Here is a 20,760-nt window from a genome sequence, read left to right as displayed (position 1 = left end):
GAAAAGGAAGGCCCATCCTGGAGGTGTTTGACGGGGCAGTTAATTCCAACCCTGGTAGCAGCTCAATGTCCACCCTTTAGGTACAATGTAATATTACATCAACTGTTTTCATAGCTTGGTTTTAAATGATTTTGTGCGGGGATGTTTGCAATCTATGGCACCAAACCAAGAAGAAGATATTCTGTATGTAGGTCTACTACTATGCATATTAACAATGGGCAAGACAAAGAATTTTATATTGCACATTAACTGTAACATGAACCAAGGCATTTTGTTGTATAGTATTTTAATCATAAAACTCGTACTAACACAACTCAATAGAGACCAAGGTTAGTACGAGAAGGGGAGATGGAATTACAAGGAACTTTTTTAAACCTGCCATACTTTCATTCATTTTTTTGACAGCTCAATACTAAAACTACAGTAGCTGGTCGTGAATGTGTTTGGCAAACAAATTATTAAAACAATGTACTGTGATCTCGCCACAGTTCACCCAGAGATGTTATTAAAATGTAATGTAATATTTGGTGCATTAAAAATGTAATCTTTATCAGAGGTGATTTTGGGAGCACAACAAACAACCTAATTATCAATATTGATCTGTTCTGTGTTTTGCTGACTGCAAACAACACTGGTAGTGTATAATATGTGGAAAGGTCACATGAATGTAGCAGTGGTCAACCCTCGCATTCCAGTTCACTTACAATCAATGTGAGCGAGGGGGTGAATAACACTTTCACTTCCTGTGGCAAAGCACTGAAATAAGTTAGAACGGCACTCATTGAGTGTTTACCTCTGCTAACGCCCAACAGAGATATTTATTAGTTTCATTGTCAAAGTCATAATAGGCCACAACAAGCCATGGTGATGATAACACCTAATAAAATATATTCTTTTTTCTTTTGATAAAACATGTTTACACTTTACAGTCTACACATGCTTGTGTCTAGGATGCTTAAACACCAGCAAATTCTGTCTGTCACATTTCGTGTATGTGGCAAACCTCAAAACAACTGCAAGGCATGTCTGGTTTGTGGAATTGAATTCAGATAAGCAAAGTAAAAGTCCAAATAAAAACAGAACACAAAAAAAAACCCTGTAAAACTGAAGCACATGAAAAACTGAAGCATGAGGAAACAAGGTAAACAGAGGAAGTGACGGAGGAGAGTGAGCAGCCCAGAGACTTTATAAGGAAGCAGGATAAGTGATCTCAGGTGAGACCCATTAGGACAAAATCATGATGGAGGGAAAACCAGACAAAGACAGGAAGTAAAGTTAGAGAGAGCCACACAAAGAATGAGCTTCAAAGTAAAACAGGAAATTACAAACTCAAAGTACAAAAGAAGGTATAAATCCCACAAAAATCTAAATATACAAAGCCAAAGTTCAAACGCAAAGAGAAATATGTCCAAAAAGAAGAATCAGATGTCCACAACAAAAAACATCACAAGTCTCCTTTGAAAAATATTTCAAATGTTCTAAACTGGGGCAGAATAGTAACACTGGAGTCTGGTAATAAGTATTATATTATCATTATAAATTAAATTGAAATATTTAAAAATGTTCATGACTTCTAATCTCCAAGAAAAGAAGAAAATGGAGTTAAAAAATCTGGGTAAACCAAATCCTAATTCCCTAATTATTCTCTATTACAAATTACAAACCTGACATCATCTCACATATTCTTACAGTGATTTAGTTAATTGGAAACTTGATAGATACAGACGCAGCAAATGATATCTTTAATGTTGTCTAATATAAAAATTTTATTTAATTTAATTGCCTACTGTTGTTTCTTTGGATTGTTTAATATTCATAACATATTCATAACATGCAAGCATGTAATGGAACTGTGCGTGTGTGTGCGTGTGTGTGTGTGTGTGTGTGCGTGTGTGTGTGTGTGTATGTGTACACTGACCTGCTCTGCTCTGTTAGTATCAGCAGACTTATGCCACAACTTATGCCTGACAAGTCGGGCTACATCTGTGGGCGAGTGTGTGTGTGTGCCTGTGCGTGTGTGCTGACCTGTTTTAGTCCTCTGAATAGAACGTGTTTGTGTGTGTGTGTGTGTGTGTGTGTTGGGAGGTGTGTCAAGATGGCAAATCAAACTCTTAAACTTCACTTTAATTTTCTTCTCTATCCTCCTTTTCTGCATCTTCTTCCTTTCACCCTCCAGTGACCCCTCTACCCAATCATCCTCCTCTTCCAGTCTCCCCACACCAGGTGGTGAAACATCATGGTATCACTGTGAAACGAAGCCGCCGCCTCCTGCCCCGTGTGCACATTTTCTCTTCTTGCCTTCACGCCTGGCTGCGAATATTTTAGAACTCGTTGCGTCAGGGAGAACAGTGAGAAACTCAAGACCAGACAGGACTCCCCTCTGTCTCCCCTCCCCCTGCTCCTCATGTCGCCCTGTAGGTGTCAAGCACTTTGTGAATCTACTGTTCCACTAATCGGGATGATTGCTACCCTCGCTCTCCCCCCCATGTGCCCTGCATGCTGTCACAAATGAAATGCAAGGCGTGTAGATGACTCAGGTTAGTATCAGTTTGGAGCCAAGAAGAAGTCTTCGTCACCGAGACTGTTGTTGGTTTGTGTGCACGTGTGTGTTTGAGTGTGTGTGTGCACGCACACTTGTTTTAACGTGGGTGTCTGCATGTGTGCTTTTGTCCACACTTGGGTGAATGCCAGTGTGTTTTTTTCTGTGTGTCATTCCACGCTTCTTTTGAACACGTGAGAGAAAATAAGTGTGTGTCTGTGTGTGTGTGTGTGTGTGTGTCTCTTTCATGTGTGCACTTAGGGTTGAGCAAGAGTGCACATTTGGGTGAGAGCATGTGCACTTGCAGGTGTGTGTGTCTTCCGGTGTGGGTTTGAGTGAGTGTGTATGAATGGTGATGGGTGAGGACCCACATGCCCGTGTGTGGGTGGATGACACTGTCTGTTTGTGTGTTGTTCTGCTTTTGCAAAATCTGTAACTATAAAAGAGATTTTCAGCCTTCTTCAACAACACACATGCTGGAAGCAGCAGAGAGGGAAATGGATTGAATTTGGAATAAGATCTGTATTTAGCAGCCACTTGAATCAGTGTGTGTGAATGTGTGATACATTATCTAATAGTGTGTCATGAGTTTTCAAGTTTGTGTCTCAGGGGTGAGATACATGTTTCAAAAATTATTGTTTCTTTTATATGAATCACAAACCAATTATTAGCTTACAGCATCTTAATGTACTAAATTTACATGGATTTCATCACTTAGCAAGATCACAGTTGAACTTATCAAGTTAATATCTCTTCCTCACAGACAGAGTTTATCCATTCGTCTTATATTGATGACACACTTATTTTCCTAGTCTGGTTTCTTCAACTCCTCCCTCACACTTTTAACCACACCCATCACTGGATCACAAGGTAAATATGTTTTGCAAATTCATCCAGGCATTATTTTTTCTATCTGGAAAGAATAAAAATGTAGCAGCTTAGCATGTTGCTACTCTTCTTCTAAACTTTACACATATACAGTATTATAACATATTTGAATGTATGTTGACTAGATAGCTCACGAGCAAGCTAACAAGCTCACTCCAGTTGAAACACACATGACAAAAAGAACAGCTCGCTCCAGAGCAGGTTAACAATAGAACAATGGTGCATTGCTGAATTGTCCATTAATGTCAAGTTGCACACTCTTCATGCAGTCCCAGCTCTCAGACTCCTTGGAGAAACAATGATGCCTGCTGCTCCACCCCTCACTTGAATCCTGCTGAGAATTTGTTGTTGTGAATGCATCTGAGCAGAGAACCCCCCGCTTCGTAGTGCATGCGTTAAAAGACAAACTGGGGAGAAAGACCCTCCACAAACCCTCACCCAAAGGCCTAAACAACTACCATATATTTAAAATTGCTTTGTTTTCACCCATTAGTTCTTTATTGGATAAGACTGATTGATGGTTAGGGTTTGGAGCAGGTGACTGACTGTGAAATGACTAATCACATGTGCATAATCCCTCCAGTTGTTACAATCCAGCCTCAACCCCATAGTTAGATATCAAATCAAATGAAACTAAGGCCGGACTGTGTGCTGTATGTCCGTGAGTCAGCCATGGAATCTGTACCTGTGCACACAACCACACTTGGTATCACTGTCAGTTTTGTATTACTTATACCTGTGAGTGAGTAGAGCTCTGATATTCACAGAGAAAAGATTATTTAAAATTCATACTTTAATTCACCCATTTTGCCCATTTTTACACTCTCAGAGTACACTGAGGTACCTGAAGGAAACTCGATGAATACAACATCATCTTAGCTGTGGGTCCCCTCTCTACTTTAGAGGACTGCTGGGCGTCTATCACTGAGAGACAACGTCCTCTCCTGGGTGAGTTTCAGAACCCAAGGGTCATGCAAGAGCACAGTGGTTCATGTTATTCCGCACAGTCACAGTAGTCTCTCAAAGTGGCACAGCTTGTATTTTGAACACAGCAACAAGTTCAAAATGGACACGTGAAACAATACCACATTTATTTATGTTTGTTTTAATGTATTAAAAAAGTTTTACATCCTGTCTGTGTTGTTGCATGGAGAAAACTACAAATGAATGCATTTGTGCTTCAAGATATATCACATACTCACATTCAACAGGTCTAATAGTCCATTGTATTGATATTCTTATATACCTGATCCATTTCATACTGCCAGAGCCACTATTTTAACTTGTGATGGGATACAATGACTGCCTAGTAGAATGACTTATTTACCTTTCAGTGTGTCTTCACATAGGGAATCATTGTGTAAAGGTCATTAAAAGGTCAACACGGCACTGGTGTGCGTCAGTTCAACACATCACCGTAGCAATAAGGGGAGAAGGGGAGAGAGGAGATTATAGACATGACTAAATAATGACTCAGGTGAAAGTAATTGTTCTTGTGGGAAAACTGGGTCATTACAACAGCAGGGAACAGGTTGTAATTAAGTATCTGAAAACAACAGAGATGCTGATAATGCTGTGATTGATGATTAAAACCTACTATCACGTGTCCTCAGTGACAGACAACAGGTTGGAATTTTGTGTGAGACCATCAAAGTGTTGCTGGCTCCAAAAGACATCAACAACATCTTTGATTTGTGGCCTGTAAAATGATACCATCAAAGCAGAAGAGTTGTCAGTGTGGTGTAGAGGTGACAGAGATAAACTGTCAATAGTGAGCAAAGCTTTCACAACACTGAGGGGGGACTCGGGAAACTAGACTTTCAGGTCACGTTTCATGCTCCTAGCACTACATTTTCTTCTGAGATTACCACTTCCTAAAAAGAAGCCTTCATAGTGTCTGTATTTGAGGGCCACTTGGGAGTTTCAAGTACGATTTTTATAATGTTTTGCAAGGTGCAGCAGCTGCTTTTCATAGAGTGCTGCTGCTAGTAGTACACAATCATTTACAATTATGACTGTTTACAGTATGACTTCCCTCCACTATACAGAAATTAGCCCAAATGTCCCATATGTGCTGCCATCTTGCCCTGAAGTCGAGCCAGAGTAGCGACGCGGGGATGGAGCCAAGGTAGCGAAGTCCTGCCGGTAGACACAGTCGATCAATTGCGAGTCAGTCTCAGCTTTAAATAATTAAAGATATTTTTTTATTTTGTATTTATTTAGATATTCTTCAGGATTGTTGCTAGGCGACTGACACACTACCTCCTGAGGAACTCCTACATTGACACCTCGGTCAAGAAAGGAGGGATACTGAAGGTATCGGGGTGTCTGGAGCACACAGGCGTGGTCACCCAGCTGATCAGGGAAGCCCGGGAGAACAAGGGGGACCTGGTGGTGCTTTGGCTGGGCCTCGCAAACACCTATGGATCTATACCCCACAAGCTGGTCGAAGAGGCACTAAACCAGCACCATATCCCAGGCAAGTTGAGGGACCTAATTCTGGACCACTACAACAGCTTCAGTCTGAGAGTCTCTGCTGGGTCTACAACCTCAGAGAGGCACAAGCTCGAGAAGGGAATCATTACTGGATGTACCATTTCAGTGATCCTTTTTGCGCTCGCCATGAACATGCTGGTGAAGTCTGCTGAGGTTCAGTGCAGAGGGCCCCTCACCAAGTCCGGTGTCCGACAGCCCCCCATTAGGGCCTTCATGGATGACCTGACTGCGACAACAAAATCTCTCCCAGGGAGCCGGTGGATCCTGAAGGGCCTTGAGGAGGACCATTTTGAGGAGGCCAACGGGAGGAAGAGGGAAAAGTATGGTGAGCTAGTCGAAGAATGCTGAAGCAACGGGTGGCGAGCAAGGTGTAAGCCCACTGAGGTGGGATGCAGAGGGTTTGCAGGCCAGTCTCTCTGCAGGGCCTACAAAATGCTGGGCATCACAGGAGCCAGTAGGCGAAGGGCCATCAAGGTGGCCACCGAGGCAGCAGAAGTTGCATCAAAGTGGCTGTGGATCAGGAGAGGAGAGCCTTGGGTGGGGTAGCGCTACCTGGACACAAGCCGGGGCTTGATAAACCCCGGTTGGGTCGCCAGGGTGAGGGTGTCTGATTGTTGAAAGACCCAAAACACCCAATGACCCCAGGTTACATCACTGACGATGTGTCCAGGTGCATCATAAGCTAATGTCTTTCACAAGCTTTTCACCCTGTTTGTCATATTATCAAAAAAAATATTTTAACCAAAAATACAGTTATATGAGCACTTGAACATACATGTGATAAGAACTTGTTGTTAATAATAATAATCAGATTGTCAACTGTAAAAAGATAAAACTGATGATTTTTTGTCAAATAAAACAGAAAAATAATGAGTGACATGTAGAGGACAATATTTTTGTGTACTTTCCTCAATTTCTTTTGTAAAAATATCTGAAAACAAAGGGGAATGTTTATAGGACAAATTAAAGTGTGAAAATACAAAATATATATTCTGTATTTTATATATATATATATATACATACATATGGACAGTTGTGATGTAGGATCGGAATCTGTCATAAAACTCTCCGTGTGTTTAAAAATTGAAATAGCGAACTTTGGAATACTGAAATACACTCCTAATGACGTTGGTCATCCACCGACTCCACCAGGTTGACTTTGACAACAAGGGTTGCACTTGATTGTGAGTCATTTTGTATTATTCCAAAGTGTTGGCCTGAGCCAACTGTCCCATTGTTAAGCATATTTTTGTAGTCTGGTCCCTTAACAAGCCTTAGCTATGCATTATGTTTCATGCTCTTTAGCAAATATCAGCATACCAGGCAAAAACTGTTACGTCTAGTCCTGCTTACTAGTTAAGTTGGCCTAATATTTATCGTTTATTCTTCTGTTCTGTGTTGTGATTGGTTACTCATCTCTCCTCTCGTTTCAGACTCCTCACTCCCTGCCTTGTGTGTGCTCCACCTTGTTGATTGTCTGCTCCTCCCCGATTGTTTGCACCTGTTCCTCATCACCTAGTGTATTTAGTCTGTGTGTTCCTGTGTCGCGTTTTGCTTCTTCCCTGTCGGTACCTCTGCCTGTTCAACAATTGTCTACCCGTGTACCGAACCTGGACTGGATCTTCACCGAACCCTGCTACTGCCTGACACTCATTGGAATTGTGTGTTTGTTATTGGACTGCCTCACCTGTGTACCGAACCTGGACTGGATCTCCTTCGACTTCTGCTGCTGCCTGACACTTATTGGAATATTGTGTTTGTTACTGGACTGCCACTCCGTGTACCGAAACCATTCAGTAAAAGTTATTCTTTATCATCTCTGTCTCCGAGTCGAGCATTTGAGTCCAACACATCTCAGTACATTACAAAAACAACAATGCATATATGCAGGCAACTGCATGTAAACTAAGCTAACTGAAACTTCACTCAGGAAGACTGTCTTCTTGCCTCGTAAACACAAATTAGCTGAAATAATAGCTCTCGGTAACTCAACCATTTTGTGTCTAACGTTCATTATGTCTTTCTGAAACCAAATGAGAACATTGGGAAACAAAAAAACCTTGACTATAATCAAAAATTGGTTCGGGAAGTACGATGTGGCCGGTCATGACTTTTCCCCGGCAGAGGAGACAGGCACAGCCATAATGAAGTTGAAATGCCAAGCAAATGTCATAAAGCTGAAAGATTTCACAGAGAGGAATTTGAGTTAATTATGAAAACAAACAGTCATGTGATCAAAGATCATTCATATGCGTAAGTATCATCTTCTCCCTGTAGATCTAATTCAGTCTCATTTACACCTTTAAACACACACACACACAGGCTCTTGTCTCTGTGTCACTTCGATTGTTTCTAAGATCATTTCCCACCCTCTCCCCCTCTCCTTGTTTTCCCATGAGGGGCCCATGAACAGCTGTACAGCAGTATATTGTATTAACGATGAATTAATTTACTCAAAGAGACAGAAAGAGGGGGAGGAGGCCAACAATTTTATCAATGATTAATTTATCATCTCTTCCTCACCCCGTCTTTTATCTTTTCATTTCTCGCCTCAATTTCTGAACTTCTTTTCCCTTCTTTGGTGGCACATGAGAGATCAGCTGCAAACACCTGATAGTGATAGTGAGAGAATATAATATATAATAATATATAATAATAATATAATAATATAATACAATACAATAAGCACATGTATAACTAACAATGTGTGGATCTGTAATGTCCTAGTGAGTCATGACAGTGGGACAGTCACATCTCTAATTCTCACAAGTATACATTTGCTTTCACCACCTGTAACCTGTCCGATGTCTATATTTAAAGATGGACGATGCATCACCCATCGCCCATACATCTTTGCGACCTATCATGAGTCAGTCTCAGCTGTTCATGACATATCATCCCATTTTTATTGCATCAAATAGCTAATTACAGCCAATTCACTGAAAAACTAATAGATATATGCCATTGGAAAGTGGGGTTTATAAGCTATACAGCAGCTAGCCAACAGGGGGCGATTGAGATGTTTTGGCTTCACTTTTGGGAGCTGTCATGTCATCCATCTTTATGTACAGTCTATGACATAAACAAACACAACTCTGGAATATTATCAAATATGTGTTGTCACTAGCAGGCTGGCGAACAGGGTTGTTTTTCTGTCCAGCTGATGAATGAAATTCCAATATTCACTCTGGTCCTTACCAGCTTTGGAGAAACAAATCTAAAGCTGTATTTACAGTGCAGTGGTATTGGGTCAAAATAAAAGGTCTTGTGCTGCATGTTCCACTTTGGTTGTTGCAGTATTTATCTGTGTGGAACTCCCAGGGCTGTTGCTCGTTAGAAACTCCAAGTGTTTTTGTAAAAGTCATGGTTGCTGCATTAAGCTGATAATTCACCAAGCACTATAGGTTGGCAGTGAAATTCTGAATAAAAAGTAGAAGGATGCTTAGTATTTCATCCGTTCAACCAGTGGGCAACAGTGATTTGTATGTAGAGCAGGGAAGTGAGAGTTATTTTCTTATTTTAGGTAGTTCTTATCACACTGATATATGATGCCGAGATGTGTTTCACATAGTTTATCTACTCCATTTATACCTTTAACAATAGGCTAAATATCTAAAGATGGATTATATATATTATATATTATATTATTATATATATATTATCTAAAGATGGACGACATGACGGCTCCCCAAAAGGGAAGCCAAAGTGTCCCAATCACCACCTGGTGGCTGGTTGCGAAGATATATATCCTAAACCTCGCCTCGTTAGCAGATGGAAATTGGATCAAACTAAAAAGTCAAAGTACACGTCAAATAAAAGAGAGGGTTTCTTTTGGTATTATTTAGTTATTTGATGCTATTACAATGGAGTGAAATGTCAGCTGAGACTGGTCAGGCATGTGAATTGATCAGACCTCAATACTGTAAATCAGGCAGAGACTTACATTAAGTGCATTCATCATCTATGAAAGGCCATTTAGGGGTTCAGTATCTTGCCCAAGGACACTTCAGGATGCAGATGGGGAAGAGTGAGGATTGAACCGCCAACCTTCTGGTTGGAGGACGACCACCCTACCCCTCAGCCACAGCCACCTCAAATGTGCAAGATGGCGGTGTTTGTATCCAGGATATTTTGGCTTGATTTCTAGATAGTGAGAGGAAGTGTGGACGCCTCTGCTAAACACCAGTAAGTCTTCAAACGTATTACTTTTCTATTTAACGGTTTAATAATGGAGGTTTGGTATTTTAGACACACAAACACACACATACACACACACGCATTGTCACACACAGAGCACAGTTGAGGGAGACAAATCACCTCTCTGGCTCTTCGCAGCAGGAGGCAGCTCTTTGACAGAAGAACAGAAATTGTCACACCACAGCTCCCTGACACACACACACACACACACACACACACACACGTCCCTCACGAGACTCCTGGATAGGAAGACAACCGACAAGCTGTCAGTGTGTGTGTGTGCATCAGTGTGAGCAAAGCTGCTGTTAATTAGCAAGCTATCCTGATGACAACAGGCTATGGTCAAACTGTGCAGAGCTGCGCTGTGTGTGTGTGTGTGTGTGTGTGCGTGTGCGTGTGTGTGCGTGAGTGTGTGTGTGTGTGTGTGTTAAGGAGCATCGTTTGACTTCTCTCCTCCATGACATGTGTGAGAGCTGAAAACACACCCTAATCACTTCTGAGGAACCCCCCCCCCCCGCAACCATCCCCAGGAAACACACACACACACACACACACACAGTTCACAATGCGTGCTGATAGATTGCACCCAGGCCAGGCAGCTATACTCTCTATTCCCTTTGTTTCTTGTTTGTTGAACAGATGCTTCATAATGACACACGCAGACAAAACGTGGAGCTGCTTCATTTAAAATCAACAGGAAACACACCTTCATGGCGCGTTGCCCTTGATGATGACTTGTATTTCAACTACGGGAAAAAATGAAGGTTTCTTAAAACCAGTCAAAACAATGATGGATGGGTTTTTACACCAGTGACAACCCTGTTAACCTTGAACACATTGGCTCCGCCTGGTCAGATGTCCGGCTCTCTGCTCTGTTTCCATCCCATCACTGCTACGCGTGGCCATAAAAAGCTGGAGCGAGCCCCGAGGTGGATGTTTTAATTAATAACATCAAGGTTGTCGGGTTATGATCACGCGACCATCCTCCAGCTGTGTATTGTGTGTTTTCAGTGGTTTAAGTGCACATGATATCATTTTGTGGCTTCAGTGATGAGACTGTAGAACGGGTCGGTTCAGTGAGTGGTAGCTGGGTTTAAGTCAAGGTCTGGAATTAGAAAGGCCTGATGCACCAGGCTGAACATGGGAAACTGTCCTCTCTGGTTCAAGTTACAGGTTTTTCAGCCCGGGTTCAATGTGTTGCATCTGAGACCAGAGCAAACAGTGACGTCACCAGGTCCTGGATCCTCCCGTACAACACTGCAGGGCAAGTTTAACCACTGAGAAGGCCTTTGCACATCAGCAACGATGCAAATGAACAGCACAGAATGGCAAATAATTGAAGGCGGATTGCGACACGCTCTATTCACCTTAAGCACGATGAAGGTTCTGTTTGTTTGAAAACAGTCCCGCCTGTTTGGTTCATTCGTTCTCATCAACAGAAGCTGAGTCTTCAGTTGCTTGACCCTAATTTCAAGTGGGCTCCATCAGATCCTTTAAAGACCAAAATAACCAAAATGAGTAATATACACAAATATATTAAATAAATCAACAAATACAATTTATATCAGACAGAGGAAACTGTTCTCCTCAACTACCACTGCTTCCAAATGTGACGTCAACAAATTCATTCAGATTGGTTAGACGTGTACAATGACGTGAAAAATCGACCTTGGTTTGTAATAATAAAAGCTGCAATATCACTCAGCAAAACTCCGTCACTGATGTAAAAGCTTGCATTGACTGAATACAGATTTGAAAAATATAAATAGTTTGTAAATTAATAACACAAAAATACATCTAGTGTACAAAGGCCATAAGAAAACAGCGGGCAAAAAACCCATGGGTTTAAAGTTGCTTTTTAAAGTAGTCTCCAGAAAATAATTTGATTATCAAATATCCACTGTCAGTATGGCTGAAAGATGACTGACAGATTTGTAGTGAGCTGCTGCATATTGTGCAACAGTTGTAGGGAGCTTGGTTTCACATCACTCAATGTCTACACATGTTTCAACTGTTCATCATCTGCCGATTCACTACATGGACCAATCAAATACATGCAGGTGCACGTTCACAGGGTGTTAAACAGTGTCATCTGTCTCATAGTATGCTGTGTGTTGGCATTTGATAAACCTTCAGACTCAGATCTGCAGCTCAACACACACACTTCCATTTCATCGTCTCATCAGTACCTGAAACATCTCCAGCAATGCAGACACTTTTTTTAACCTCAGCTCTGTCTTCAGTATGAATGCACAACATAAGTTCATACTGGTGAAACTCCTTGTGCCACAAAATCTCCTTCTTAGTTATTGTTAACTACTTTGACTATATTCACAAATCCCAAACTGCATGACCCCAGTTGTCTAACAGTTAATCCCACAATGTGACTTCGGCTTCTAGGGGTCTCTCAATCATAACAGTAACAAAAAGACCTGGTTTGATGATGTCGTGAAGCACTGTGAGGTCATGGGAGTTGTTGTCGTCATGATCAAGGATGAGGTAATCTATTAAAATGTATTCACATTACGTGAAACGGCGACGATTAACGAGTGACCAATACAAACAGCAGATGAAAAAAACTGCCAGCTGGCTAGCAGTGTGTTCTTCCTTCGTTATACGTCGTTTTCCCCGGAGGTCAGAAAAGAGACGGACAAAGCCTCAGGTAAAGCTGATATGACGCAATTAAAAATGAAACAAAAATAAAACGTCTTGTTACCTTAAATAAAAATCTAGGATTTGTCTGGGTTTGAACGTTAGTTGGAAACATTTTGGATAACGTTAGTCCACATGTCCACAAAATGTATAACATTAGTCTGTTTGTCTTTAGACAATAATTGTTATACACATTATAGGCACCTACCACATTAATAGAACATCTGTGGATTCACCTTCCTCACTCACTATGTTTCCCCGGACTGAACATTGAGTGATCATAAAATGCTCAAAGAAAGAAAAGGCTAAAAAAGTAATGAAATCAAAGGCTGTGACTTAGGGTCCCCTGATTTCAATTTAAATACATCAATTATTATTAAGGAAGTTTTAGGTCATGATCAAGCTTAACTATTTTTTATTTCGGCATGCGGATACTCTGAAAGTATGTTGGCCCTTCTTTGCGTTCACACAGCAAACTCTTTAGGTGTGTAAACCCCCTGCAAAACAAAACCTCCAAAAGGTGAAGTAACCACCTATACCTGCCTCTAATGAACTTGGCAGATTCCAGGCAGTTTATTCAGCAGTAAAGAAAGTGGCTGGGATAAAACCTATTCAGAGACTTCAGAAGTTTGAGATTAGACATTTTAACAGTGATGTGGAAGCTCAGCTCACACGCCGTTTGTTATCTTTCCTGCCAAAACAGTGCGAGTGTGTAGCGGCCCTGCTGGTCCTGATGCCCCCTCTGTTATCATTATTTAGCGACTTAAAGCCATAAAGAGATCCAAGATAAAAAGAACAGAGTGGGACCATGAGGCTGCAATAATGGGCTCGTAATGGACTATAAAACAGCAGTAAAATCCACACACTTACCCTAACAGGCCAAATGATACACACACACATGAACATAAGCCATATCTCTGTGCCACAAACCTGTCGTAGAGTGTTATAGATCAAACGACGGTGATTGACTGTTACAAACATGCTGCTGGACGATTACACTGTGATACACCACAGAACCATTCATGAACCTATCATGTTTCTACAACACGGACTTGATACAGGAAAGTAGAAAAGAAGAATACAAATAGGAATCCATACTGAAGGAGAAAACACACACACACACACACACACACACACACACACACAGCTCTCCAGCTCTGATTAAAGAGTCTTTGAGGTTATTGCCTGGGGATTCGTTTTGAGGATCGCCGCGGATCGTTTCTCCCTCTGTCCTGATCACTACCCTGAATTACCCTCTTCACCACATTTCTACTGGGAGCTATAGACTGTGACCACTGCCATTTAACTTACTGTATCACTGTAGTTTTCAAACTGACCCCACAACATGTGCAGCATTTACATGTGTTTTATGTCAAAGGTTAAGGTTTCATATCATTTATATTGAAAATAAGCTATGTTTACATTTGTATTAAAAAGTGTACGTCTATTTTGATATTCAATACTAGAGCAAGTGAGTAATGTAATGCGTTGCATAATGACAATAAACCAGTTTCATGCTTGGGTTGCAGGTCCCAGGCATTAACCATGCAAACAGTTATCCTGAAAAAACAGTCACACGAGTTGACTCATTTTTTTTTCTATTTCCCGAAAATACATCCCACTTTCCATGTTGTCATATATAATTTCTGACTTAGACAGGTATTAACAAATGTCAAATTAACCATACAAATGTAAGTAGAGTCATTTAGTAGAGATGAACTGAATATGTAATATAACTCTGGATACTTGATCTCCTGAGTTTTCAGCCCAACTAAGTAGCACATGTTGGGGTATTACACCTGGATAACAAGTCCATGAAGACTGAATAAAAGTCTCTCAAAATGAATAATGAATCATCAACGAGAGCTGAAATAATTATCATCACTCGAAAAAAGGTAAAACATTAACAAAAGAATTTGACCACATCTTTTGTGTACGTCACACGTGGGACACACATCATAGCCGTCTTCCAATGATGCCAAGTGTTTTAACTGCAGCATTCTGGCTCTTTGTGTGAGTCCTGCGTAATAGGATCATTTGTGGGGGTTATATTACCCTTTTAGTATTTAAACCAGGTCAACACGTTCACAGTTGGAGGAAAGATGCTAAGAGAGAAATGCCAAGATGATGTTTATTTATTCAATATTTCCCACTTTCTCACACTGTCTGGACAACCAAGCCAGTAATGAGTCTTTTTACTGTAATGAGATGAATTTGGTTCATTATTTTAAACAAGTCAGCAGCTATTAACCCACTGGGCTTAAATATACAGCATGTCAAACAGATTGGAGAAACAGAAGTGAAGCTGCGTCCCACTTCCACACCACACATTTATTCTAAGACATGTTTGAATATGTAGTGTGTTCATACTGGAAAAGTGTCACGATAAAGTATGCTCAGAAAAGTCAGTTTACATCCTAAAAAAACAACAGAGACTTGAGTGTGCTAATAATGGTCACTATTGAGCCACAATGCATAATACACAGGAAACATCTTCAACAAGTGCACCCCCGAAGTGCATCTTGACCACAGACTGCATATAAAGATGGACATGACAGCTCCCTAATGTCTCAACACCGAGCAGATACTGCGATATTCCAAAGAAAATATTGTAACCTGATGCTAGATATAAAGTCAGGGGATCAACAAAAGTCAGGAAAGTCTTACTGTAGTTATATTGTCTGTTGTGAGGCTGGAGGCTGACAAAGTATAATCAAACTGCTCACATGGTAATAACCATGTTTTAATGTAACATGGTGACACATAAAACAAGCAAACATGATCTTTACATGTAGCGTGAAAGATTAAACCTTAATTTGTCAACTTTTTTGTTGGAATTACTCCTCTTCCAGTTTGGGTGGAAAAGGCATAAAAGTGGACTTTTGAGTAAATAGAACTTTGAACTTCATTTCAGACTCTTGAACTGCTCTTTACCCACAGGAACAGAAAACCAAATTATTCTGAGAGGTGAACTAAAGTGAAGACGCGGCCACAAATGGGACGAGACATTGGGGCGAGATGTAACAAATAGTGGACAGTCTCCCAGCTCCCAAGAAACAAACAGGCACTAACTTCCGCATTCCTGTCACCTCGCCACCTGTCTCTGGGCTACAGGCTCAGCAGACTAATACATGTCACATATCATCCTGTCTCATAACTGTCCCATCAGTCTCCCCTCTGCGCCATCCGAAACAATCTTAAAGCAACCCGAGAAGTGGAGGAGAGAGGGAAACAATTCTCTGAGGTGATTCGGGCCAGAGGCAAGACATCAGAAACTAGACACTCAAATTTAGTTTCCCAGTAATCTCTGGGCTTCTACCTGTAATCTGTAGAGTGAGAGGCTTGGAACTAAATCTCTCCCTTGTTTCTGGAGGGCAGAATTCAATATGTGCGCTTCAGAACAGCAGACAGATGCTGTGTCTGTGTGTGAGCGCGTGGTGTTTGGAGCTAATAAAGCTGATGGCACTTTGAGCTACTGGTGTGATTAAAGAGTTGCTCTGTCTTCTTGTGCGTCTTTGCTCCTTCCTTCTCATCCTGCGCCCCGCTCTCATTTCCTCTGTCTCTCTCCGCTGCGAACGCTCGGGAAGAAAGGATCAGAGAGGAGAGAAACGGAAAGGGCAGAGGAGAGGCAGAGAGAAGAGGGTGGGTGGTTATTAACCTTTCTGGAGAAGCCACTTTGTTGATTTTCCTCCGCGTTTTATCTAACACTTCAACTAATTAAAGCCATCAAACATTCACACATGCAAAACATACACACACACACACACACACACACACACACACACACACACACACACACACTGCGCTAAGGGCATCCCTCGGCTTGCTAATTAAAGCATCTGGTTTTACCTGATCTCCGCTGCCTCTCCTCTTTCTTCTCTTTCGACTCCGTCTCTCCATCATCAGAACCCTCAGTTGACATAGGCTCATGTACATCTCTGCTCATGTCAGATTTCTTTGTGGATACTGATTGGTTGCGATCAGATTCCTCGCTTCATATTTGTTCCAAAGACGAGTCTCGGTGCAGCGGAACCGAGCAGAGGCCTCTCTCTGGTGTCAGAGGCCTTTAAGTGGCATTCCCCATCTTAAAGGAATTTCTATAATGAGGCATTAAACACAACATAATTATGAACAATAATAAAAGCAGGCGCTCCCAAGCATCCGTGGAAGTGCCCCAGTGACTTGACAGCCAGCTGCTGAGAAGCATTTACCAGTGTGTGTGTGTGTGTGTGTGTGTGTGTGTGTGTGTGTGTGTGTGTGTGTGGCGGCTAATCAAAGGAGCGATATGATGAAAAGGGTTGTCAAATTTTAATGCTGACGTCCATAAAAACACTACGAGTGTCTTTCTTCTTTTTGAGCTCAACATGGGCTAAACAACAGTGTGGTCCTCGTGTAGCATTCAGCCTCCTGAAAGGGATCTCATGCTTTCTCTACTCAACGTTTTTTAATTTGTTTAAAGCAGCAGCAGAGAATGTATAAAATCAGCTGTTTATGATGAGATGCAAGTTGGAATTCCTGCCGCGTGTAAACTGAAGCTGTAAACTATACATGTATACGTCACAGAGGGGGGGAGGGGGTTGTGGGTTGTAGTGGGTCACAAAGGCTTCAGAAATCATTTTCCATTTCCAGGACATTTTCCTGACACTTCAGGGCAGCAATTGGTCCCAGATGGTCATATAATATATCGGTAGGCTTCTTTTAGGTTGTGTTTTCACAAGTGCTGTTAATTGCTAATAAATATTTGATATTATTACTATTCTTGCACTAATAATCATTTTGCACTGTCCACCTCTTATTTAAATGTCTCCATAGACACACAATTCTGTATTTCAGTTATTCTTGACTGCTTTTCTTGTCCTATAGTTGTGTTTTAAGCCCATGGATGCCTAAATGTCCTAAATGTCCTAAATGTTCTAAATGGCCTAAATGGCCTATTCCTTATATACTGCTTCTTACCAATCATCAGTAAAATCTCAAAATACCCACTGAAGTGAATAACAATGTGATAAATATAGATAGATCCAGGAGATTTGGTCCTTTTAATAAGTTTCCATGACTGAAAAAGTACTGTCTTATAAATTTCCAGGTTTTTGAGGGTGTGGAACCCTGCCAATGCACAGGTGGCAAGTTTGAAACACAGAGGGGGGGGGGGATATATATACTTTTGTAACATAATATTTGTACAATGCAGAAACAGCCACAGGACTAAACCCTGTGTGCAGCCTGGAGAGGGATGTTCCAACCTTAAAAGCCAGTGCACACTGTGAGAGCCACAATCCGCATAACTGATCTCAGACAAGACAAACCCCTTCTGTATTATACAATATTATCATTACATGTTGCAACGTGAGTGATTTAAAGGTGTTCTAACTACAAGAGCACTTATCAGACTTCTCTGAAATCTGTACGGGGACGACCTGCGCCAATCAGATTTCAGGCTGAGGTTCTGCCACCTGGTGAGGTAAAAAGCTGCATGAGTTACTTTAAAACCCAGAATTAGATAAATGAACAAGGTCAAGATGTGTCCTACAACCTGGGCCAGGGATGAGTGAACTTCATGGTTTTTGTCACAGATCTAAAGTAGTCTGCAAAGGTGTTGAAAGTGCTTATATATGTTGGAATGTCTGACGCCAATACAAGACATTTACCTTGATAAAACCAACAATTTCTACATAAAGGTGCAGCTTCAACCTCCCTGTAACCTCCTCCTCTCCTTTTCACGTACTGCTGTTCTCACCTTTTCCTGTCCCCCACCAGGAAAAATCCATAAATGGCCGAATAACAGATTTTACCAGCACAAATATTTAGTTTGAACTCGTATAGAAAGAAAATAACCTGCTTTTCATAGTCTGCTGAGCAACACGGTCGAAGCAAACTATCTTTTCCGTCAAAAATCCATAACTCTGCAGGATGTTCACGTCAACCAATCAGAAAACATGAATCTTGCCAAAGCTCCCCTCCATCTCCCCATGTCCCTCAACGATTTTTTTCCTCCCTCCGACACGCACGCACGCACGCACGCACACACACACACACACACACACACACACACACACACACACACACACACACACACCCTGCCGAGCAAGAGACACAGGGTTGGCAGACAAGTAGCGCTGTCATTTGTCAGCAACATCCCAGAGGTAAGATAAGGGATAGGCGTGTGTGTGTGTGTGTGTGTGTGTGTGTGTGTGTGTGTGTGTGTGTGTGTGTGTGTGTGTGTGTGTGTGTGTGTGTGTGTGTGTGTGTGTGTGTGTGTGTGTGTGTGTGTGTGTGTGTGTGTGTGTGTATCAGCTAAATTGGGCATAACAGGGATTTTGTATAGAATGAGTGAACAATTGATCCAAAATTTAGTTTGATGCTTCCCGGCTTGAACTTGAGGAGGTTTGGAAGAAGAAGGAGGAGGCGAGGGGAGAGGCTGAGTGAGGGATAGGAGGCAGGGAGGGGAAGAGAGAGCAACGAGAAAACAAAGAAGATGAGAGTTAAGGAAATATTGCAGGAGCCGCTGAGTGTGACACACTGTGAGCAGTATTCTGTCAGAGAACATTAAAATACATTCTTTCTGCTTGCTTTAATCAGACTCTGTGTGGCTATTGAAACGAGCCCAGTCTGGCTCATGTGTTTGAATACATTATCTCACAGTCTGAGGTATGTTTATTCACACACTTTAAAAATAAGAGCTAATTGCAAGTGGTCCTGCGCAATACACCACTGCCATCCTGTGGTGAGACGATGTCGTTACTTCCAATGGCTCTAAATGGTACCTAGAAATAAAAAGAAATCTCAGTTATGTAGATCGTAATTAAAAAGGATTTGATTTATTTTCTTTTTACTTTGGAACTCAAAACTTTTCTAATTCCTCAATCCACACATTCCTATAGATATATACACACACAAGCCATAGTGGGCCCTGCTGCCATAATATCATCCATTACACTGTGATCTCCACTAATAGACCACTCCAGAGGCGGGCTAATTCAAGAGACTGATTAGCATAAGTGAGCTATGGCATTCATTAGTCCCGTGAGGGATTCATAACGCTGAGAATAAATGAATGGGAGCTTCACATACTGTCCAATAGGAGCCCTGAAGTCCTTCAGACTGTATGTTGTCTCCACTGATGCTCACACATAAACACACCGTGACACAGTGGATAGATGCATTCTGGGGTAATTTAAGGCAACGGAGGGAAATATTGCCTTCAGTAGTGAAAAGGAGAGAAAATGTGAACAGTATTGATGTAACGTAGATAAAACTCTCCTCTATGGACAGCTAGAGTTTGGGGCTGTAAAAAGACAGTGTGCCTCTGCCACCGTGGTGGTTTATTCGAGTAAAATTAGTTTTATTTTTCATAAACTTCGACATGAGTCATTTCATCTGAGGAAAGGGAAGAATGCAAGAGGAGAGTCATTTTTGTGGAGACATATTTGGTAGATTACATTATTTGTCTCAGTTTTGTGTTTGAGAATTTACATGATCTCATTTATTGTTAGTGTACACAGTATACATGTTGTTTTCTGCTGCTATATTTAGATGTGGATCTCCATAATGTGACACACCTCACATACATGTAATATGAGTGATGTTTAACACTGGCGGAGTGACATGATGTAAGATGTGATGATCCACTTTGTTGTGAGGAGTTCAGGTGTCTTAGTGGATTCGGACATGAAAGGAGGTACACGTGGAGGTACACACATGAAACTGTTCCTGTGTTCTTGCTACAAAAGTTACAAAACCCTGCTTTACATTAGTGAGAGAAATGATTCACAACAGGCTAAAAGAGACTACAGTATATCAGACATTCTAAACATACAGTAGCAGTGTATTAAAAACAGAGATAGGCCTACACACTACCAGTGATGAGCTGTTACAGTGTCAGTAAAAGACAATGTTGTTTTTTTATTGAACAAATCTCTGAGTCCTCAGCTTGTTGGTGTAAACCCTCATTTGACCACTATATCAATGCTGCATTGACTTACTATATT

General features: G+C 41.3%; 1 long non-coding RNA gene across 1 annotated transcript; it reads left to right on the top strand.

The window, feature by feature from the left end:
* The first annotated feature begins 6,339 nt into the window (after positions 1-6,339).
* Positions 6,340-6,548, top strand: LOC117768965. The gene is made up of 2 exons (XR_004615128.1): positions 6,340-6,397; positions 6,453-6,548. It is a non-coding gene; the product is annotated as an uncharacterized LOC117768965 (long non-coding RNA).
* Positions 6,549-20,760: the final 14,212 nt, after the last annotated feature.

Source organism: Hippoglossus hippoglossus, chromosome 10, assembly GCF_009819705.1.
Source record: "Hippoglossus hippoglossus isolate fHipHip1 chromosome 10, fHipHip1.pri, whole genome shotgun sequence".
NCBI lineage: Eukaryota > Metazoa > Chordata > Actinopteri > Pleuronectiformes > Pleuronectidae > Hippoglossus > Hippoglossus hippoglossus.
This window is presented reverse-complemented; position numbering and strand designations above follow the sequence as displayed.